At 39.0% G+C, this 24851-nt stretch overlaps 1 protein-coding gene across 15 annotated transcripts in view; it reads left to right on the top strand.

The window, feature by feature from the left end:
• Positions 1-893: 893 nt before the first annotated feature.
• LOC126766105 (plasma membrane calcium-transporting ATPase 3) overlaps positions 894-24851 on the top strand; it is a 211527-nt gene continuing 187569 nt past the window's right edge. For 13 of the 15 annotated variants that reach the window (XR_007668705.1, XR_007668706.1, XM_050483910.1 and 10 more), the window contains exon 1: positions 971-1085. The gene's annotated coding sequence lies outside the window, so the exon portion shown is untranslated. Of the gene's footprint in view, positions 1086-1487; positions 1511-24851 lie in introns of those variants that run through there. The other 2 variants (XM_050483907.1, XM_050483906.1) reach the window with 2 other exon arrangements.

Consider the following 24851-nt stretch of genomic DNA (forward strand, 5'->3'; position numbering starts at 1 on the left):
TTCGTTACTTCAAGCCCCTTATAAAAATGTTTTGTAATTTGAAGCATCATAGTATATTTTCAATGGAAAATGATTAAAAACATTTAATGATTGAGAGCTAACAAGCTTAAATCCTATTATTGGGTATTGAAAGGACGAAAGTCAGTTGTTATAATATTCTTTAAAAAGATTTAAATAGTTTCTACATATAATAAACAACAACTATATACATAGTTGTTTTTATTCGTATTAAATGTTGGGTGTTTCAATTTAAATGCCCACAAATAATTATTTTTTTCAATCTGGCCATAATAGAAAATGTTATAAAAAACGCTAATTTTGGGGCGCTCTCACACTGGAATAAATTTAACAACCCTTTATTCCAGATTCCTGTTTTCAACGATGAGTGTGCTAAGTGATTTTTAAATTAATAAATTTAGGCTTTTTCCCCCCTCCGCCAAAGTAATCGGAATCGTGCCTTATAAGACAAAAGAAGTCGTGTAAAAGCATTAAAATTAGCTTATGAAGAATATATCTGGCTACCGCGTATATGAAGCGTTCGAGAATTAGAAAATATGAAATCAAACGTAATCCGTAAAGTTGCCTTAGAATGCTAAAGAGAAGTTGCCAATAATCAGCAACAAACGTTTTAACGTCTGAACTCAGATGTAGGATGTTCTCTCTCTCCATTGTGTTATGAAGCAATGAAGGTCGAATTTTTTAATTCAGTTCAACAAAATTTTTTGAAGTGTTAGTGCATTCGTTGGAGGATTATTGGTTGGAAATTTTGTGTGGATCACAAATATTACAAAATTACACCATTGCTAGCTGTATTGAAACAAAACAAAAACGGGTGGCATAATTCCGCGACATAAAGTATATACGTGTTATTTGAAGATACACAGTGCAATCCCCACATTTCTTAGCGCACGTTGTCCGGGTGTTGTCTTTACGCGGTAGATGTGCTGTCTCATTCGTTCGTTGGTTCTCTTATTCGCCTTGTTCGTCGTAATTGTACGTTGCTTACGGCACGGTTAACATAATTTATTTTACGGATTGATTTACTTTGTTTATAGTTTTTGTAAATCCTTGCTGCAGTAATAGTGGTAATAGAACATACTATTTGTTATTTATTTTTTGAATTAAATTAATATCGGGGGGAAAAATTTATTTGATGTTGAAAATAAAACTTAAAAAGCAATTAAAAATATTGTGCCTAAGAGAAAAAATATACACATACATATATAAATTTCATGCTATTCGAGTGGTATGGGTACGGCCGAGGTTTAAAGTTAAATTTATATATAAAGTGTAGTCGTTTTTATTTCCATAAAAAAAGTTTTAAAAGTCATCAAATTATACGGACAAAGCATATACTAGTAAATGATTAAATTAATTAAAATGGATTTTCGTATATATCGTTATATCTTAGGTATCATATTATTAATCTGGAAGAAATAAATAATAAATTTCGGTGCCAATAATTATATTTTCTCCGAACTTTATTTAGGCAGCAATATATCTCATATTGGTAATTTTGTGTTTAATACTATTAAAAAAAATTTGATACTATTTTTGCGAATATTGTACGGCTTGCTTCGCCTGAAATGTTCTTTATATATATGATATAAATATTGGGTAATGTCACATATTTATAGCAATTACTTTCACTTTTTAAGTTCATTGACAAGGATATTTGCCTCGTATTCAAATAAGTGAACCCTCATTGTGTAACATGTATAAGCAATATTAATTTTTGGAGAAAGCTTTTTCGAAAAAAAAAATAATTTAAACAGTTTCTTTATATATTATAATATGAAAATGTATAGTATATTATTTTTGTTAATACAAGTATGAACCAATTTAGACTTTATAGATTTGGGCTGGGATTTAGAAAAACAACGTCCAATTTCGGGGTTAAAATGAGTATATCCGAATAGGTGAGGTCCTCCAGATCAAGAAAAAAAAACTATATTTATACAGTTACGGACAATACAATAGAATTATCCATGGTACTAATATTCCGTTCTAAAAAATATGAATTTGATTTAAATTCAACTAAGTTATATATTTATCATTTACTTCATATCAAGGGCTGGGATTTAGAATAGGGCACCGATTACTTTGGAATTTCGGTATAAATGAGGTATGTGCTGATAGGGGAGCTTCTCCAGAGGAGGAATGTGCAAAATGTAACACTTATATTTTTTAAAATATTCCCAATAAAAAATTAAAAAATTTGTATCAATAACACATACATCTCAATGTTTCATTAAAGTTGGGTAAATTTTAGAATAGCATCCCCCTATTTCGGGGTTAAAATGGTTATGTACGGATAGAGGAGGTCCTCCAGATTTACAAAATATATACATATAGTTGCCGCTGAGATATTTGCATTTAAAGTTAAAAATTTCAACTATTTAAATTGCGTGTTTCTTCCATTTTGGCTGGGATTTAGATTAGCATCCCCGGATTTCGGGGATAAAATGGATGTCACTGGAAAGGTGGCGTTCTCCAGATCACGAAAATATCTACATTTAGTTGCCGCTGACTTATAGTTTTAAAGATATTTGCATTTAAAGTTGAAAAATTGACAACTTTTACATTGATAATTTGGGGTAACATTTAGATTAGCATCCCCGGATTTCGGGGATAAAATGGGTGTCACTGGAAAGGTGGCGTTCTCCAGATCACGAAAATATATACATTTAGTTGCCGCTGACTTATAGTTTTAAAGATATTTGCATTTAAAGTTGAAAAATTGACAACTTTTACATTGATAATTTGTGTATTTCGCGCCGCGCTTCAAAAAAAATAACCATGGCAACCCTTTTCTTATTGTGCAAATGCAGAGAATTGTAACTAAAATAAAATAATTAAAATAAAGCTTTATTTACAACAAATATTAAAAAAATGAATATACCGAAACGTTATAGTGAAGTGTTAGTAAGTGAAAAGTGCACAATATAAGTGAAAAAGTTACTCACAATACACAAATTATGGGTCGGCTTTAGTATACCATCCCAGGATTTCGGGAATAAAATGGGTATGGTCGGATAGAGGAGATTCTCCAGATCACGAATATATATGGTTATAGCCGCAGGAAGCTTATAGTTTTCGAGTTACTCGCGTTTTAAATTGAAAATTTGCAATATTTTAATTACATATTTTCGATATGTAAAATTAATTTTGCACTTATATTTTTCACTTTTATATACACTAACAAATCACTTATTAATTTGCACACATTTATTTTATATAATATAGTGCAAAAATAGCTTTTAATAAACATTTAAATTATTGTTGAATTTGATTGTTTAAGAATAACAAATGAATTACAAACTGTCATATAATCAGTGTTACCTTATCGACATCATTTGTAAAAATAAATTTGTCACATAATCAGTGTTACTATAGTAAAATATTTTACAAACTAAAATAAAAAAAAAATATAAAAAATTTAAGTGGCTGCCAATGTAAAAATGAGTTCTACGGGAGAAAAAAAATGTATATACCCGATGTTGGACCGACCAGGGTTATTTTTTTTTTGAAGCGCAACCGAAGGCCGCCCTCGCAAAAAGGAGTTCTACGCGAAAAAAAATTTGGTACACCCCGGTGTTGGACCGACCAGGGTTATTTTTTTGAAGCGCGGCCGAAGGCCGCCCACGTAAAAAGGAGTTCATCGCGAAAAAAATTTGATACACCCAGGTGTTGGACCGACTAGGGTTATTTTTTTGAAGCGCGGCCGAAGGCCGCCCACGCAAAAAGGAGTTCAACGCGAAAAAATTCTAATACGCCCCGGTGTTGGACCGACCAGGGATATTATTTTTTATAGGTTGTTGATTTTCGTATTTGGGGTATAATCTGTTCCCTTTATTTCATTTAGTTATTTTACAAATAATGTTGATAAGGTAACACTGATTATATGACAGTTTGTAATTCATTTGATATTCTTAATTAATCAAATTCAACAATAATTTAAATGTGTATTAAAAGCTATTTTTGCACTATATTATATAAAATAAATGTGTGCAAATGAATAAGTGATGTGTTAGTGTATATAAAAGTGAAAAAATATAAGTGCAAAATTAATTTTATATATCGAAAATATGTAATTAAAATATTGCAAATTTTCAACTTAAAACGCGAATAACTCGAAAACTATAAGCTTCCTGCGGCTATAACCATATATATTCGTGATCTGGAGAATCTCCTTTATCCGACCATACCCATTTTATTCCCGAAATCCTGGGATGGTATACTAAATTTTTCCCGTGTTAGACCTTAGGTCTATTGTGCCCTCTCCTAACTTACTAGGACAGCACATTGATGAAGTCCAATATCCTACCGGGTGCTAGTGAGACGATGCGATCCCTATCCGGAAACATGGATCCAAGGGCCTTAATCCTGCGTCTACAGACTGCTGTGCTGTCGATCAGCAGGTGTTCCGTCGTTTCAGGCTCCATGTCGCAGAACCAGCAGTTAGCGCAAGAGGATAGGCCCATGTTGTATAAATGCCTATTCAGCTTGCAGTGGCCGGTATAAAATGCGACCAGCCTGAGTTAATTCCTGGGGAGGTTAATTACAACTTTAAACCTGCTCAGGTTGTACCCCCAATTAGCAACTTGGCATGTCGCATACCGTGTGCTTGTTGTTTTAACGGTTATCAATCCCCGTTAGGATGGTAAGGGTTGTCTGTGTTGTCATCGACGTTATCTAACGGAAGGCCCAGGAAACGTGCTGTTTCAAGGGAGTCGGACCAAAGGGAAAAGGGTGTTAGATGAGTGGGGTTGGGAGGGCATGCAAAGAGGTGGTCAGTGTCATGCGGAGACTCGTTGCATGCAGGACATACATTGGGTATGTCTGGGTCTATTCTGGATAAGTGCTACAATATCCAGAACGAAGCTGCGCAAGGGTCACTCGCGTTTCTCTCGGCAACTCGTGCTCTTCGTCTGCGATGGGTGGTGGTTTGACTCCAAGAACGCCATTCACGGGAAGGGAGTCGGTGAAGGTGTTAATGGCTTCACTGTGAATGGCGGTCAGTACCTGTCGAAAGTCAGTTGTGTCCGAAGTCGGGTCGGCGTACTGTACGACGTCGTCGACGTAGTCAAGGAAGGACCTTTTAATGCTCCTAGGAGGCGACTCCCCTCCAAGCAGATGGCTGCAAGGTTGATTTCTACGAAAACATCCCTGCAGGAACTGCAAAAGGGATCATGTCGTGGTCCGAAGCGCAGTATTTTGGCAGGTCTGGAGTTTCCTCATCTGCGTACCCCCTGTTTAATTTTTCTCAGTATAGATGTTTCACCTCGAAATGGTACGGGTGATCGACGACCGTTCAGGTAGTTCATGGCCCACCTCTTTAACCCTGGAGGAAGCGTGGTTTTCTCAATGTCCTGCAATAGCGTTGTGTGGTTGACTGTGTCAAAAGCTTTTGACAAGTCCAACGCTACGAGGATCGTTCTCTCACAGAGTGTTTTCTGGTTGAGGCCACGAACTATCCGAGCGTTTATGACGCTAAGTGCTGTGGTGGTGCTGTGCACTTTTGAAATCCATGCTGGTGGCTGGCTAGGCTCAGGTGGTGAGTGAAGATCGGGAGTAGCAAGGACTCAAGTGCCTCCACTACTGGGGAGAGGAGAGTTACCGGACGATAAGATTCCCCTTTGTTGGCGGGTTTCCCAGGTTTCAGTAGTGGGACCACTCTTCCGACTTTCCACACATCGAGTATTTGAAGAGTGGTCAGCGATAGGTTGAGGACCTTGGTGAGTTAACTTACTCCCGTCGGGCCTAGATGCTTTAGCATTAGCATGTTAATTCCATCAGGGCCAATGAATTTTGAGGATTTTGCTTTTTTGACACTCTGAACCTCCTCATCGGTGAAAGAAAGTGGCGCGCAGTCGTTTAGCATTATGCGCAGCTGTCGGCTAACTCATCTCTTGGCTTCGTCTACCGAAGGTTGCAGTGTAAACTGCCGGCTAAAATAGCTCGCGCACTTCTTCGGGTCCAAAGAGACATGACCATTGAATTGAACCTCAACTCGGTCGTAGTGTCTCTTCGGGTGAGACAAAGCTTTGACAGTAGCCCAAAGCTTACTCACACCGGTGGAGAGGTTGCAGGACTTCAGGTGCTCTATCCATTTCGTCCGCTTAGGTTGATTTACCATACGTCGAGAATAGTCCTTCCTTCCTACTTTGGGTATGAAGATCACCTTAGCCGTCCTCCATAGTTCCGGGATGTACGCCATTGCAAGGCTCTCCTCCAGCAGCCGAACCAGGTATGTCAGTAGAATCTGCTCCCCGTGTTGTAAAAGCGCTGGGAAGATGCCATCCACTCCCGGAGACTTGAGTTTCTCAAACGAGGCCATTGCCCACTTGATCGAATCCGCGAAATATAATTGTTTAGCGATTATCCAATCAAAGCGGGATGGCCTGTGTTCGATTACAGGTAGACACTGGTCGTAAACGTCCCGTCTCCTCTTTTGATTGCTATTACTGTGTCAGTGGTGCCTCTAGCCAGAGCTTTATGCAGCCGAGCTGGTGACTTTTTCACATAATTTCCTGAAGTTTGCCTGCTTTGCAGACCTGGGCACTTTTAGGGGCAACTGCCATGATATGCGTTAATAATAGACCAGTTCGGCGTAGATAGCCTATTCTCCATTCCAGGGCCTGTAACGCTATTGTCAGTCTGCCCCTCCCTGCTCAATTCCTCACTTAGCATCTCCCTGAAAGCATCCCTCTTTGTCCTCCGAGGGTTGTGTCTAGGGGGGAGTTATCTGACCTCTACCTTTAGCGCGAAACCTTACAATCTTGTGGTCTGACAAGGAGGGCTCCGGTGAAACCCTCCATTGTGAGACCAATCCGTTCGCAGGCTCGTTGCTCAAGGTGATGTCTAGCACCTCTCTCCTGCTTATTGTTATGAAGGTGGGTTCACACCCCACATTCTCTAAAGCTAAGTTACTGCCTAATATATACTCTAAAAGAGACTCACCTCTTGCGTTGCAGTTCGTACTGCCCCATTCCAAGTGGTGGCCGTTCGCGTGGCAGCCAATGATTAGAAGAAGCCTGTACCTCCTGCAGTACACCACCAGTCTTTCCACTACCTCCGGGGGTGCTGTGGATGCCTTCCCTGTAGTGGAGTGGTAGTGGATATAAAAGTTAAAAAAAAATAAGTGTAAAATTAATTATAGATTGGAGAAATACGCGTTTTAAATAGTTGAATTTTTGAACTTTAAATGCAAATATCTCAAAAACCGTAAGTCAGCGGCAACTATATACAACCTGGAGAACCTCCTCTATCCGTACATACCCACTTTAACCCCGAAATCGGGGGATGCTATTCTTAATCCCAGCTAATTCTTTTTAACCATTTATTTTATTTTAAATAATTATAAAAATAATACTAATATAATTTTAAGTCCATATTAAACTTTAGTTGAAATCCTTTATTTTCATACAATAAGAAAATGGCTGAAATGAATTAAAAAATTAGTGTTGCCATATTTTTTAATGGAATAAAAATAAGAAAAATGAATGATTATGCCGTCAATGCAAAATTCATTATTCTTTCAGAATTTTCAGTATCTTGATAAATCATGGTGTTGGATCGGCCAGGGCTACTTTTTTTTGAAGCGCGGCCGAAGTCCGTCAACACAAAAAGGAGTTCAACGCGAAAGAAGTTCTTGGCAATTTGGTATTATTTGTTTTCTTTATTTTTTTGGTTCATCTGTAAAATGTGTACGTGAGGTAACAATGATTATTAGTTAGAATGCATGTGTGAACAAAAATAATTGAACAAAAGTTAAATATTGAATAAAAGTTATTTTTGCAATATTTAATATAAAATAAATGGTTAGAAACGAATTAGTGATGTGTTATTGGACATAAAAGTTAAAAATATAAGTGTAGAATTCATTATAAATCGGAGAAATACTCGTTTTAAATAGTTTAGTTTTTGAACATTAAATGCAAATATCTCAAAGACCATAAGTCAGCGGCAACTATATATATATTTTTTTGATCTGGAGGACCTCCTCTGTTGTTGTTCTAACGGAGATCTAATCTCCGCTAGGATGATAAGGAGACTATTTCCTTGCAAACTTTGGACGCATAATCTTTCCTCCTCTGAACGATATTGTGCTCGACCAATTTTTTTTTTAAATAAATTCATAATTGATACAATTATTCATTCCACAGATCTAATTAAGTTAATATAACTACTTATTACGCTTTTTAAATTCGTCATTTTTCGTTTATGAAACGATTTCGCTATTGATTCTATTATTTTGTCACTAAGCACGGGGAACGCTATATGCACTATTTAAATTACAGGTTACTGTAAAACTCCACAATGCAGAAAAGTTATTACATAAATGAAAAATTTCTAAAAAAATTATACCATTGTTTCAAAGCAAAACCTTTGATTCTATTTTATTGTCCGTAACTGTAGTGCCCCTGACTTATGGTTTTTAAGATGTTTTCATTTAAAGTTTAAAATTCAACTGTTTAAAATGCGTGTTTCTCCTATTTATAATGCATCAATATTTTCTTGATCTGGAGGACCTCCTTTATCCGTACATATCCATTTTAACCCTGAAATCGGGGGATCCTATTCTAAAATGTATCCTCGATTTTTTCTTTTATTTATAATATGGGGAAACTTCAGTATACCTTACAACGATTTCATGGTTGGATAGAGGAGATTTTCCAGATTAAGAATATCCTAACTATAGCCGCCTGAAACTTATAGTTTTCGAGATATCTGCGTTCAAAGTTGAAACTTTCAATTATTTAAAGTATCGAGGTAAAATCGAATAATAGTATCGAATTTAAATTTATTTTACCTTTATTCTGTTCGCTTTTATATACTCCTAATATTTCACTAATTCGTTTGTATACATTTATTTCACAAAATATATGTAGTTCAAGAACAAGCTTTAATTTAATATTTAAATTATTCCATTATATTTATTCAAACAATAACAAAACGGCTCAATGGTTATTTGTCGGTTTGTAACCGTTTTGTTAATGTGTTAATAAATGCATATAATTGAACAGTTTGTTAAATTTATCAGACCACCACGAGCATTGGTAATATCGGGCGAGCTATTATAGGTGCCCATAACTCTGGTGAGGGCTTCGTCATTCATTGTGCAGAATGGCGAATCTTCAATCTGTTCCGCCAGCTCCATCCCCCTACGATCGTTTGACAGGCGGAAATTGCAAACGGTTCTCACCACAAAGTAGCGCACCTATATTCGGTGATATCCTGTAGGGCTGTAACTAGGGGGATGTATATATTAAATGTTTCTAGGGTAGTATCCCTGTGGTCGATGTCTTCATCGATTAGACGATACTGCACGGTGTTGTGCAATATAAAGGCTAGGCCACCACCATTATATCTCTCGAGATCGAAACGCGGGTGATCCTGGGTTAATTTTTGTTACTAGAACACCTCCTTGGGTTCTACAAGAGTAAGTACCGGTCTTGAAACCTTATGTTAGCCGCCTCATTTTTTCGTGTTGTGGTCGGTCGTAACGTTGCGAGGTAGGCAGTCTGTTTTCTTTCCGGTGCGACACGGCACTCCTTATCGTACTAGCTGTTCTTTTGCATTTTCCGAAAACCAATGGTTTCGGTTGCAGCTGTATGTAAGGAGTTTGAAATGCCGTCCCACAGTTCCGTTATACCGAGTTGTTGACGAGTGCCCTCAGAGAGCAAGAGTGCAAGCCGATTAGAAAATCGTTCTGCTATCTGTTGTGATTGCAGCTTCTCCACGTCGAGCTTTCCTTGTGTTTGTTGACGTGCGTTTTTTTTGCTGCACAGAGGCGATTGCGAATCTTGGCTGCAACAAGATAGTGGTCCGAGTCGATGTTAGGACCTCAGAGCGTATGCACGTCCAGAACACTGTCTTCCGTCTATCACAACAATCGGTCTGGTTGGTGGATTTTCTATCCGCAGACAGCCAGGTAGATTGATGTATTTTCTTTTGCTGGAATCTAGTACTACAGATAACTATATTCCGGCCCCAGCGAAGTCGAACAGCCTCGATCCATTTGGGGTTATTTTTTCGTGGAAGCTGAATATACCGACTTTTGCTCCAAAGATACCTTCTTTGCATACTCTGGCGTTAAAGTCGCCAAGCTCGATTTTGACATCGTGGCGGCACACGTTGCGTATTTTGAGCTATTAGGATAGTATACATACTTAAGGGGCACACCTAGTGTGACAGCGTAAAAAAAGGCATTTTTTGGGATAAAAAAAAAAAAAAACTAGTCAATCAATCGTTTTAAAATTTTGAGGGTATATTTATACATGTTTTAAGAGTAAACTAAAAAATTTTTGAAAGAAAATATTAAATATTTTTGAAATGACAAAAGAAAAGGTCCTCCACTATTGCAGCCTTGTCTGTTGATAAAACCTAAAAAAAAAAATTCTCGTTAAACTAAAACATATTGTCTGTACGATGACCCTCGGGCTAATAAAAAATCAAAAATTGACAAAATGGTGACATGTTGAAAAAAAGTTAATTTTCACCCAAAATTATGGTCGTTTTTGGTCTGCCAAAATTCTATTTTTGATTGGATTAAAAAACTGGAGGGTCATCGTATGGAGAACTATATAGAGAAGATGCAAAAAAAATTTGATAGCGATCGGTTCATTTGTCTCCGAGTAATCACTCAAGCATATTCGAAAAAGGCTGTTTCGAGAAAAACGCGTTTAAAGATAAAGTGATTGTTATGTAACTGTCGAGCGGCTACTCTTTTAAATGTCTGTAACTCAAAAACTGTTTCAGATATCGATTTGAAATTTTAGTATGTTAATTTTAAAGGTATAACCTATCGAAATATTATAAGAGAAGAGATATAAAAAGTCGATTTTTTGAAAATTTCACACTAGGTGTGCCCCTTAATCACAAATAATAAAATAATTTCCTTATTCTTTAATGTAAAACAACTTCAATATTTATACTTTTACAACCAGTTGCTACAGAGTAGAAGTTATAGTTTTGTTCACCTAACGGTTGTACGTATCACCTTAAACTAATCGAGATAGATATAAGTTTATATATATATAAATAGTCAGGGTGACGAGAGAAGTTAAAATTCGTGTGACTGTCTGTGTGTCTGTCCGTCCGTGTAAGCTGTAACTTGAGTAAAAATTGAGATATTGGCACGGAGGATCGCAGTAGCAAGAGGCACATGTTTTTTTTTTTTTGAAAAAGGGGGCGTCTCCGCCCTCTAAAAAGTTTAATGTTCGTATCTCTTAAGCCACTTAAGCTACAACAACCAAATTTGCAGAGTACAAATCTTATAAGAATTTTACCGACCGTGTGAAAATGGATGGAATCGGAGGATAACCCTGCTCACTCCCTATATAAAGGTACTGTTAAAAACTACAAAAAGCTCGATAAATCAATAACTAAATACGCCAGACCAAAGATGCCTTTTATGAGTGCTTGGAACGCACTTATGAGAGATGCCCCCGCCACGATGTCAAAATCGTGCTTGGCGACTTTAACGCCAGGGTGGGCAAAGAAGGTATCTTTGGCACTATGGTCGGTAAATTCAGCCTCCACGAGGTAACATCCCCAAATGGGTTGAGGCTGATCGACTTCGCCGGGGCCCGAAATATGGTTATTTGTAGTACTAGATTCCAGCACAAAAAAATTCATCAAGCTACCTGGCTGTCTCCGGATCGAAAAACTACCAACCAGATCGATCATGTTGTGATAGACGGAAGACACGTCTCCAGTGTTTTAGATGTGCGTGCGCTCCGAGGTCCTAACATCGACTCGGACCACTATCTTGTTGCAGCCAAGATTCGCACCCGCCTCTGTGCAGCAAAAAACGCACGCCAACAAACACAAGGAAGGTTCCACGTCGAAAAGCTGCAATCACAACAGACTGCCGAACGATTTTCTACTCGGCTTGCACTCCTGCTCTCTGAGAGCACTCATCAACAACTCGGTATAAGGGAACTGTGGGACGGCATTTCAAACTCCTTACGTACAGCTGCATCCGAAACCCTTGGTTTTCGGAAAGTGCAAAAGAACAACTGGTACGACGAGGAGTGCCGCGCCGCAGCGGAGAGAAAACAGGCTGCCTACCTCGCAACGTTACGATCGACCACAACACGTGCGGGATGGGATAGATACCGAGAATTGAAGAGGGAAGCGAGACGCATCTGCAGACAGAAAAAGAAAGAGGCCGAAATGCGTGAGTATGAAGAGCTTGATAAGCTGGCCGACAGGGGTAATGCTCGAAAATTCTACGAAAAAATGCGGCGGCTTACAGAAGGTTTCAAGACCGGAGCATACTCTTGTAGAAACCCCCAAGGTGATCTAGTGACCGATGCCCAGAGCATACTTAAATTATGGAGGGAACACTTCTCCAGCCTGCTGAATGGCAGTGAATGCACAACGCCAGGAGAAGGCGAACCCGATTCCCCAATCGATGACGATGGAGCAGACGTCCCATTGCCCGACCATGAAGAAGTTCGAATAGCAATTACCCGCCTGAAGAACAACAAAGCGGCGGGGGCCGATGGATTACCGGCCGAGCTATTCAAACACGGCGGCGAAGAACTGATAAGGAGCATGCATCAGCTTCTTTGTAAAATATGGTCGGACGAAAGCATGCCCAACGATTGGAATTTAAGTGTGCTATGCCCAATCCATAAAAAAGGAGACCCCACAATCTGCGCCAACTACCGTGGGATTAGCCTCCTCAACATCGCATATAAGGTTCTATCGAGCGTATTGAGTGAAAGATTAAAGCCCACCGTCAACAAACTGATTGGACCTTATCAGTGTGGCTTTAGACCTGGAAAATCAACAACCGACCAGATATTCACCATGCGCCAAATCTTGGAAAAGACCCGTGAAAGGAGAATCGACACACACCACCTCTTCGTCGATTTCAAAGCTGCTTTCGACAGCACGAAAAGGAGCTGCCTCTATGCCGCGATGTCTGAATTTGGTATCCCCGCAAAACTAATACGGCTGTGTAAACTGACGCTGAGCAACACGAAGAGCTCCGTCAGAATCGGGAAGGACCTCTCCGAGCCGTTCGATACCAAACGAGGTTTCAGACAAGGCGATTCCCTATCGTGTGACTTTTTCAACCTGCTTCTGGAGAAAATAGTTCGAGCTGCAGAACTTAGTAGAGAAGGTACCATCTTTTATAAGAGTGTACAGCTTTTGGCGTATGCTGATGATATTGATATCATCGGCCTTAACACCCGCGCCGTTAGTTCTGCTTTCTCCAGACTAGACAAGGAAGCAAAACAAATGGGTCTGGCAGTGAACGAGGGCAAGACGAAATATCTCCTGTCATCAAACAAACAGTCGTCGCACTCGCGACTTGGCACTCACGTCACTGTTGACAGTCATAACTTTGAAGTTGTAGATAATTTCGTCTATTTAGGAACCAGCGTAAACACCACCAACAATGTCAGCCTGGAAATCCAACGCAGGATTGCTCTTGCCAACAGGTGCTACTTCGGACTGAGTAGGCAATTGAAAAGTAAAGTCCTCTCTCGACGAACAAAAGCCAAACTCTATAAGTCGCTCATAATTCCCGTCCTGCTATATGGTGCAGAGGCTTGGACGATGTCAACAACTGATGAGTCGACGTTGCGAGTTTTCGAGAGAAAGTTCTGCGAAAGATTTATGGTCCTTTGCGCGTTGGCCACGGCGAATATCGCATTCGATGGAACGATGAGCTGTACGAGATATACGACGACATTGACATAGTTCAGCGAATTAAAAGACAGCGGCTACGCTGGCTAGGTCATGTTGTCCGAATGGACGAAAACACTCCAGCTCTGAAAGTATTCGACGCTGTACCCGCCGGGGGAAGCAGAGGAAGAGGAAGACCTCCACTCCGTTGGAAGGACCAAGTGGAGAAGGACCTGGCTACGCTTGGAATATCCAATTGGCGCCACGTAGCGAAAAGGAGAAACGACTGGCGCGCTGTTGTTAACTCGGCTATAATCGCGTAAGCGGTGTCTACGCCAATTAAGAAGAAGAAGAAATACGCCAGAGACACTAAATTTTACCAGCAAGACGGTACAAGAGAGCTTTATTAGAGCCGGAGGGAAAATTGTATGATGGGCGTGTCATCGCCCACTTTTTGGTGAAATCCCATATCTCGGGCCGATTTCGACAAAATTTAGTACGTATCATCTTATATATCTTATATTTTTAAGCCACATTGTGAAAATGGACAACAGACACATCTATGTTCGTCCCATATCGAACAATTTTAAATTCCACTTTATTCGTTCAGTTTCCAGTATACAAATCAAGAAGCAATTAATATAACGTCTTAAGTGTGTGCCACCTTATGACCAAAAATTGTTTAAATCCAATAAAGCTGTTCAAGCCCTTAGGTACCGAATATTTAGACTCTGGTACCTATGGTTGACTTTTGATCGAAAATGTCGCTCAATGTGTGATACAAATAACTAAAATTAAGAGATAATCTATCTCTTATAATGGTATATCTGTATGTCAAAAATGGGTTGAACAATGTCGTTCGATTTGAACAATTTCTCTTTGCCGGGCAATGAACGTTGTATTTAAAAGGGTGAATATCGATATATTTTGCAACTAAAATAGCTCGTTCACGAAGCCTCGCATGATTATTATAAATCAAAAACAATTATATGAAGCATTAATGTATTTTCGCATAGCCAAATAAATTTAGTACATTAACCCTGCATAACCAATCATATTTTTTATGCGTTATAACCAATGTTAGTCGATTCGACTAATGTACCCTAAAAATCTATTCTATGGAACCGGTTCTTCATTAAATATTATAAAAGATATCAAAAGAAGAAAATAATACCGTTTTTTGTTTTTAAAAATAAAAAATCATTCATATTTAGTTTATTTTTGATTAAGTTTGGTATAAAATTACTTGCTACTTTTATTCAGTCTTAGTAGTATAATATGGTACTAACAAAAAAAAAAAATAGAACATAACTTAAAAACATAAAAGTCTTTCTGCCGTTATAAAATTAAAACATTACTTTAAGTAACTAAACTAGAAAAAAACTTTTAAATCATTATTTTGCACAGAAGGCACAAAGCTCAACTTTCTGCCCAAGGTACTTTTGCCGCATTTTGTGCATACTGTCTTCGTCATGCGGTGTTTTTGATATGGGCAGAAGGCGCAAATTTTTCTTTTGGTGTTTTTTTTTTGGAGCAGCATTCTCTGTGCTAGTCTCCTCGACTTGTGTCGATAAAATATTTTGTATGTTTTCGCGTACACATGACTTAAGAGTAGGAGTCCTCAAGCGCTCTTCCATGAATGGTGTGACTAGAGATGAATGAAGTTGCTTCATGAAATCACGACGAGAAAGGGGTTTTTTCTTTTCGCTTATCATATTGTACGTGTAGATCACATAGCTGTTAACAAATGCAATATTTAATATGCCAAAAAATAGGCACATTGGCCATCTCTTTGTTTTTCGTGAGCACGACATAACACTACACATCTGGTCAAGAGTGTCAACGCCACCCTTTGTTTTATTATAAAACTCGACCAAATTTGGCTTATCACTTAGTGGATTAATTGCCCCTTCTTCATCACAAGAAGACAGCAAGTACACAATCTTATTAGGTTTTGCCATGTACGAAAGCAGTGTTAGCTTGTAATCGTAGCAGAACATAGCGGTGCCAGTTTCTCTTCCTTTTTGCAGTTTCATTTCCTGCGGAATTTCTGCTTTGTTTGCACGCAAGGTACCAACTAATGTGAGCTTGTACGGCTCTTGTAACAGCGACTTTGCGAGCGGAACTGACGTGAACCAATTGTCCATCGTAATATTTCGATTGGAGCCGTGAACAGTTTTCGTAATTTCTTTTACGCAATACTCACCTTCCTCACAATACCCTTTCCTAAATAAGGCATTGCATCCACTACATAATATGTTCCACTATCGCAGAGAACTATGATCTTTAGCCCATATTTAGCTGGTTTGTTTGGGATGTACATTCGGAACAGGCATCTTCCACGAAATGCTAAAAGCTGCTCATCAATCGTGAGATAGAGCCCGGGGTTATAGTTCTCCCGACATTTTTGCATAAACATTTCCCAAACATCTCTTATAGGAGCCAATCTGTCATTAAGACGTAAAGTTCTTTGAGACCTATCGTCAAAACGCAAACACGCCATCAAGAAAGTAAATCGGGAGCGGCTCATTGTTGCTATGTATATAGTGCCAGAATATTCTGAGTTAAATAGTTCATGAGAAGTCAAATGGTTATCTTTCATAGCAGCGCTTAAGGCCAAAATTCCAATAAGAGCCTCAATCTCTTTTTTATCAACTGGCTTTTCAGTGGCATACTCTGCATTTGCGCTCTGTTTCCTTTTTTCAATTTCAATATTGGTATAGCGAACCACCGTGTCTATAATTTCATCAGTAAAGAAAAGCTTGAACACTTCTAAAGGTTCAGTAATACCCTTAGCCTGTCTTGTTGGGCACCTAGCCTGATGCACTATATTTCCCGCTGAACGATGCCGTTTTCCTTTGCTTGTCGTCCATTTGTGTTTATTCTTCCCACGTAAAATGTTTTTTGAAAAAGGTATAATATCTTTGTGAGTCGGTTGAGTAGGACTATTACTGCTTTCTTCATCCCTGCCTTCCAGATTGTGATCACTGCCTTCATAACCATCACTATCTACTGCTTCATCTGACGAACTTCCTTGCATCATCTCTTCGGATGGACTTGGTGCGTACTCGCTTTCGGAAGCACTGAAATCTTCTTCTTCAAGGAAAGATCCAAAATTCTCTCAATTTCATCGTCATATATTCTATGTGCAGCCATATTACTCGCTAAAAAAAGTTGCACTAAACCCAATGTTAGTCGTAACGACTACCTTACTTTTACAAACACATACATACCCTTCAGCTAATCCACACAACGTGACTGTGTTCATCGGCAGTAGCTTTGCAACTGAATCAACTGTCACAATATTAAATGAGAGGACGATAGATAAAAATAAAAAAAAATTGCGAGAGCAAAAAGAAACAATGTTAGTCGAAACGACTAACATTGGTGAGCCAGGGTTAAGATTATAATTTTATTTATTTTTTGCTATATCGTTTTATATATTGAATCTGCTTTTTGTTTTAAAAGCCTAACAATAAGTTCTAAAATCTTAAATCTATTTAAAAAGTAGACAAGCTCAAGCAAGTGATTGAGCTGTTTTGGTGATATGTTGAATGCCATACATCCAAATCGGCTTTATGACCGCATTATATAAAAGATCTTTGTTGTTTAGGCTAAGTTTGGAGTTTTTGCTACATATACATTTATACGCCAGTTGGCTAGCCATTCTTCGATTGACAGAGTTGGGCCCAAAACACTGCCCTGTGGTACACCAGCCCTTATCTGTTGTTTATCAGCTATGAAATCTCCCACTTTTACCATACATTTTCTATTTTTTAAAAGAAGACCCCAAAGTTTTATATAATTCTAAAGGTCGAATGTTTTTAATCTTATATAAAAGGCCTTCATGCCACACCTTATCAAACGCCTGAGCTACGTCCAGAAATATAGCTGAAGAGTACTCTCTGTGCTCATATGCTTTTCTTATTTCGTTAGTAATTCTATTTACTTGCTCCATCGTGCTATGTTTTTCACGAAACCCGAATTGGTGCGTTGGTATTATATTATTTTCGTGGAGGAAAGGAGTCATCTCTGATAGTATCACTTTTTCAAATAGTTCAGAAAGACGGATTTATCTTTCCTACGATTATGATTCAAGATAATCTGCGACTTTCTCCTGAATTGGGATAGTATCCGAGATTAAGAATTGCATTGAAGAGCAAAGAGAGCACTTCTGCAGCAATATTTGGTAACTCAATTAACATTTTTGGGGTAATATTATCATGTCCTGGTGACTTTTTTGGCTAAGTTCTTTTATTATTCTAATAATTTCAGAAGGTGAAGTCTTAAAAGACTCGAGTGACTCGTTAACTGTGTTGGGTAAGCTGGACAACTCGAAGTTGTTCTTTGGGCAATTTGGTTGAAATACCTTTTCTAGGTGATTTGCAAAACGATTAGCCTTTTCCTCGTCACTTCGAGCTCAATTTCCACCCATGTTTCGTATAGGCATGTTGGAGTCAGTTGGTGGCTTCATGGACTTATGGGCTTTCCAAAGGGAATTTTGCTTGTTTGAATTTGGACACAGATTCTTTATATACATTTCGGTGTTCAATTCTTCCTCACGTTTAAGCGCTTTTTTTAATTTATGTACAGCAGATTTTAATTGAAGTTGAGTGGAAGGGGAACGATTTATCTGCCATTCACGTCTTTTTTCATTTACAAGTTTTCTATTTCTCTATTAGAGATTTTTCTGAAACCAAACGGCTTATAGCTTTTGTTTTGTGTTGCTAATACAGCTAAGTTAGTTACTAGTTGTCATTGAGTTCTCTTATGCTTTCGTCAATATCTCTTCCTGTAATCTCCACCTGCTAGAAATCTATGGCCTAGTGTTCCAAAAAAAGTCCTTAAATTTATTCTCTGTAATTTTAAACCGAGGTGGGCAGTATATGGCCGTCAGTTTTAAGTCTCCGCAGCGATTTTTTATAGTTATTGTTGCAGCTTGTAATTGCCCTGTGGCATAAGATTCTAATGCGTGGTGGTTTAACCGTTTTCTAACCAACACTGCTGTTCCTCCATGTGCCTTTCCATCGGGGTGGTTTGTAACATGGAGTCTAAATCCCGGTATGAAGAAATTGTTTTTGTTCGTAAGATAAGTTTCGGACAATAGCATTACACCAATATTATTTTCATCCAGAAATCTACTAAGTTCCAGTTCATGTTATTTAACTTTCGTTAGCATTCCATAAACAAATGTTAAATACACTAATTTTTTACTTTAAAAAGTTTGCAACATTTGGTTTTGTGATTTGATTATATCTTGAATCATATTTTGCATTGAAGCCATAAATTGTGTCATACATTGGGTAAGGTTGAAAATCATAGTTTCAACGCTTCCATTTGGTTGATTTTGGTGCAAATGCATTTGTGCAGTATTGCCTTTGACCACATTTGTATAGCTCCCTTGTGTAGCATGGTCTTTAGGATTTACTGGTTTTGAAATATGGACTGGGATTTCAATATTTTCATTAGAAGGAATATTCAAGATTTGGTTACGACGTGCTTGAATGCCCTGTGACAACTTCGATTTCAAATCTTTATATACAGGGCAACCCCTGTAGTTAGCAGTGTGATTTCCTCCACAATTGCTGCATATTTTATTTAAATCCTCTTTTTTAAGAGTACATTTTGAAGTAGGATGTAGATCACCACACAGACACTGCCTAGAGTGCAATATGCTTTCGTGTGTCCATACTATTGGCATTTTTAACATTGTACTAGACCAGTTCTCTTATGTGGTTCCTCAACGGTGATTCTGCGATGGAGCAGATATTTTAGATTGTACATCGGTGTACATCATTGTACAAATGAACATCATTTTTCTTTAGTTGGTTAGAATTTGGCATCAATTCTATTGGGTCGGCTTTAGAATACCATCCCAGAATTTCGGGAATAATATGGGTATGGTCGGATAGAGGATGTTCTCCGGATCAAGCATATATAAGTTATAGCCGCAGGAAACTTACAGTTTTCGAGATATTTGCGTTTAAAGTTGAAAATTACTACTATTTGAATTACGTATTTTTGCGATTAAAATTAATTTTACACTTATATTTTGCACTTTTATATCCACTAGTATTTCACTAATTCGTTTGTTCACCTTCATTTTACATTACTATTACTATTTTGCACTATAGTTTTAATTATTTATTTAACTTATTGTTAAAAAAAAAAATTGAAATTGCACAAGGTAATAAAACAATATGTAGAAACGAATTAATGAAAGGAAGTTAAAAATTTAAGTGTTAAATCTTATACAAAGTGCGTTCCAAAGTAAACAGGTCTTTAAAAACAAAAAACAGAACAAATGGTTTTTCGGCAAAATCAATTTATGTTATTCAAAATAGTCTCCTTCTGCTTCAATACAGCTTTTTGCACGGTCCAAAAGCAGTCGAATGAGTGTTTTAGCTCGTTGGCCGGTATTGCCGCCAGTATGCCGGTGCAAGCTTTTTGAATGGCCTCAACGTCTTCATAACGCTTTCCTTTCATGGGCAAATGCATTTTTCTGAAAAGAAAGGATTCGCACGGTGCGATATCAGGTGAATACGGGGAGTGCTTAATGGTTAAAAAGTGATTTTTGGTCAAATAATCGTCCTTCGAATGTTGGATTCTGAGGAATTTTTGGTCGTCAGTCAATTTGTGCCGAACAAACTGTGCACACACCTTTGCGATAAATCGATGTTTTGGAGATATTCAGTTCCATTTCCATGAATTACAATGATGATTTCGGCTGATTTTTGATGAATTCACCCACAGTTTCGATGAAATTTCCGGTGATCACGGAGTTTGATTGGCCCATCGTCATTTATGTCCTCACGACCACTTTGAAAACGTTGACACCACTCGTGCACTCTGCTACGTGATAGGTAATCATCGCCATAAACTTGGTTCATCAATTGAAACGTTTCGGTAAAAGTTTTACCATTTTTGAAACAAAATTTAATATAGGCTTTTTGTTCGGAGCTCATTTTCGCACCGATAACACAAATATACTGACACTTACACGCAATAACTTCACTTCCAATCAATAAAATATCATGAAATTCTCACAGGACAATCGATAAAGAAGCAGATTCTAAGCACCAGTCGACATATAGATGGCGCCATCAGGGGATAAAAAACTACAAATAGCCATTATCCCCTGGAGTTTTTAAATTCATTAAACCCTTCTGAGCTGCCACCACATGAATTGGCTTTACAAATTGGAATTCCAATTATGCTTTTGATGAATTTAAGTTCTCCAGGCATGTGCAACGCTGATCCCAAGTAATCTGCCAATTCCATTTAAACGACTTCAATTTCCAGTAAAACATTTTTCGCCTAACTACGAACAAGTTCTAAGGCCGAACTTTCGAAGTAATAGGGATTGACCTACGAAAATAATGTTTTACTGTTGCTGTTGTTGTTTTAACGGTTATCAATCCCCGTTAGAATGGTAAGGGTTGTCTGTGTTGTCATCGACGTCATCTAACGGAAGGCCCAGGAAACGTGCTGTTTCGAGGGAGTCGGACCAAAGGGAAAAGGGTGTTAAATGAGTGGGGTTGGTAGAGCATGCAAAGAGGTGGTCAGTGTCATGCGGAGACTCGTTGCATGCAGGACATACATTGGGTATGTCTGGGTCTATTATGGATAAGTGCTACAATATCCAGAACGAAGCTGCGCAAGGGTCACTCGCGTTTCTCTCGGCAACTCGAGCTCTTCGTCTGCGATGGGTGGTGGTTTGACTCCAAGAACGCCATTCACGAGAAGGGAGTCGGTGAAGGTGTTAATGGCTTCACTGTGAATGGCGGTCAGTACCTGTCGAAAGTCAGTTGTGTCCGAAGTCCGGTCGGCGTACTGTACGACGTCGTCGACGTAGTCAAGGAAGGACCTTTTAATGCTCCTAGGAGGCGATTCCCCTCCAAGCAGATGGCTGCAAGGTTGATTTCTACGAAAACATCCCAGCAGGAACTGCTTGGAGAGGAGTTCATTATGCTCCTTAACTGGGAGCGTAAGCGTCTCACTGTGTAGGTGTTCGATAAGAGACATCAAAAGGGATGCCGTCGTGGTCCGAAGTGCAGTATTTTGGCAGGTCTGGAGTTTCCTCATCTGCGTACCCCCTGTTTAATTTTTCTCAGTTTATATGTTTCACCTCGAAATGGTACGGGTGATCGACGACCGTTCAGGTAGTTCATGGCCCACCTCTTTAACCCTGGAGGAAGCGTGGTTTTCTCAACGTCCTGCAAGAGCGTTGTGTGGTTGACTGTGTCAAAAGCTTTTGACAAGTCCAACGCTACGAGGATCGTTCTCTCACAGAGTGTTTTCTGGTTGAGGCCACGAACTATCCGAGCGTTTATGACGCTAAGTGCTGTGGTGGTGCTGTGCACTTTTGAAATCCATGCTGGTGGCTGGCTAGGCTCAGGTGGTGAGTGAAGATCGGGAGTAGCAAGGACTCAAGTGTCTCCACTACTGGGGAGAGGAGAGTTACCGGACGATAAGATTCCCCTTTGTTGGCGGGTTTCCCAGGTTTCAGTAGTGGGACCACTCTTCCGACTTTCCACACATCGAGTATTTGAAGAGTGGTCAGCGATAGATTGAGGACCTTGGTGAGTTAACTTACTCCTGTCGAGCCTAGATGCTTTAGGATTAGCATGTTAATTCCATCAGGGCCAATAAATTTTGAGGATTTTGCTTTTTTGACACTCTGAACCTCCTCATCGGTGAAAGAAAGTGGCGCGCAGTCGTTTAGCATTATGCGCAGCTGTCGGCTAACACATCTCTTGGCTTTGTCTACCGAAGGGTGCAGTGTAAACTGCCGGCTAAAATAGCTCGCGCACTTCTTCGGGTCCGAAGAGGCATGACCATTGAATTGAACCTCAATTCGGTCGTCGTGTCTCTTCGGGTTAGACAAAGCTTTGACAGTAGCCCAAAGCTTACTCACACCGGTGGAGAGGTTGCAGGACTTCAGGTGCTCTATCCATTTCGTCCGCTTATGTTGATTTACCATACGCCGAATCTCCAAATTGAGATCCCTTATTCGGGGATCCCCGGGATCGGCATGGCGTAAGGTGTTGCGCTCGTTAGCTAAAACGGCTGCTTCGGGTGGGAAATTAGGGCGGATTTCCGCTATTCTTCCAGCCGGGATGAAGCGAGCGGTGGCTGTTGCGGTTACCTTGCGGAATCGACGTTCGCCAACGCGAAACGAAATCGGGAGGTTTCTCGATCGAGATAATTATGGGCAGATGGTCTGATGCGAGAGTTAGCATAGGTCGCCAGGTTATGCTATTTATCAGACCACCGCTAGCAATGGTAATATCAGGCGAGCTATTACGTGTGCCCATAACTCTGGTGGGGGCTTCGTCATTCATTGTGCAGAATTTCGAATCGTCAATCTGTTCCGCCAGCTCCATCCCCCTACGATCATTTGACAGGCAGGAATGCCAAAGGTCGTAGTGCGCGTTAAAGTCGCCTAGTACCAAACGCTTTTCACCAAAAAGTAGCGCACCTATATTCGGGTGATATCCTGTAGGGCAACATGTAACTAGGAGGATGTATACATTAAATATTTCGAGCTCGACATCGCCTGACCGTATAGCTATACCCTTTATCGATTAGACGATACTGCACGGTGTTGTGCAAAATATAGAGGCTAGGTCACCACCATTATCTCGCTCGCGATCTTTACGTATTACGTTGAAACCTGCACATCTCAGAAGATCTGAGCGGCTGTTTAGTTTGGTTTCTTGGACCGCAGCTATCGATACGTAGTAAGTGGGTAAGTCAGAGTGGGAGCTATGTTGCCTGTTTGAGCTCCTAGGGACCGTGGAGGTCCTCTGTTGGCCACTCGGGGTGAGTGGCGGCGCAGCGCGCGAACTATGTGCAGATTGCACAGCCGTAAAGGCTAGTGTCGCAGTATTGCGGAGGCAACATGGGGCTACGTAACTCGTGGTCCACTCCCTGTGAGTCTTAAGGCCTGAGCAGGTCTTAAGATGGCTTCATCCATTGCATGTATTACACCTGACCGAGGAGGAGTTTGGATGGAGCCTTTTTGCGCAAACGCAGCAGAAAAATTCCTCCGGGCCCGGGTTGGACTCAATGCCAGCACGAGTCAGCAGGATACGGAGCAACCCTGCTGCAAGGCATTGCTCCAATGATGACAAACACAAATTAACACTCACCGATCCAAACATCAAATATCGTTTACAGAGAAGATCTGACTCAATAAATTATTTTTCTGGTGCAGAGAAGGTAAAAAATATAGTAAAGACCTTTTTACAAAAATTAAAAAATAGTAATAATAATACAAAAAAATGTACATTCAGGTTCGAAATTTCTTCATTTTTCTGATTTTTAATGACCCCACGCAAAAACAGGAAAGTAGTTGTGGGAGAATGTGCAAAATTAAAACTTTTGAAATGATTTTTTAATACTCGTGTGAAATATATATATGTGCCAGTAATATTGACAATATCTCCTGGGATCCGTCAATGCTTACAAAAAATCGCTATATTTTTCCCTTTATTGTTCATGTTCCGGTATCTGAATTATTCTGAATAAACTGTTGTGAATTAAGTAATCGTTTGAAAATGCTTGTTTCTTATTGTGAAAAATTGTAAATTATATATAAACATTATTTTGCAATGTTTTTACACCCTAAAATTAGTTTTATAATTAAATGTCAGTTATAGGATTTGGAAATTGAATGTTTTAGGATAGAGGTTTTCGAACTTATTTCAGACATAAAATTTACTTGTTTAATGTCCACGGTACTATTGAATGTTTAAAACATAAATTGATATAGCATTTTTCAATACACAATATTTAAATGTCTATATAGTACATATGTACGTAGGTAAAATATAACACCCTTACATGCATCTAGGACAACCAGAAGATGAGCAAAGCTATTAACGTTTTCGCCTCTAAAAGGTCGCGAGCTTTTGACAGTTGGCTGTGGCAGGCACATGCGCAGTTATAACAATATAATATTGTATATAAGTAATAAAATAATATATTATTATCCTAAAAGCGAAAAAATATTAGGACTATCTAATTAGATATCTGATTCTATTTAAAATGTTATTACCGTTATTATTTTGAAATAATATTTTTGCTGTGTTGTAATGCTTTGTCTACAGTTCTGTTCACTAAAATTGCAGTGCTTGTTAAGGGGGTGGTAGGGTTTATTTTTTTTTGTAAATCCTTTGTGACGACACAGTTAAAAT

Source organism: Bactrocera neohumeralis, unplaced genomic scaffold (assembly GCF_024586455.1).
Source record: "Bactrocera neohumeralis isolate Rockhampton unplaced genomic scaffold, APGP_CSIRO_Bneo_wtdbg2-racon-allhic-juicebox.fasta_v2 cluster11, whole genome shotgun sequence".
NCBI lineage: Eukaryota > Metazoa > Arthropoda > Insecta > Diptera > Tephritidae > Bactrocera > Bactrocera neohumeralis.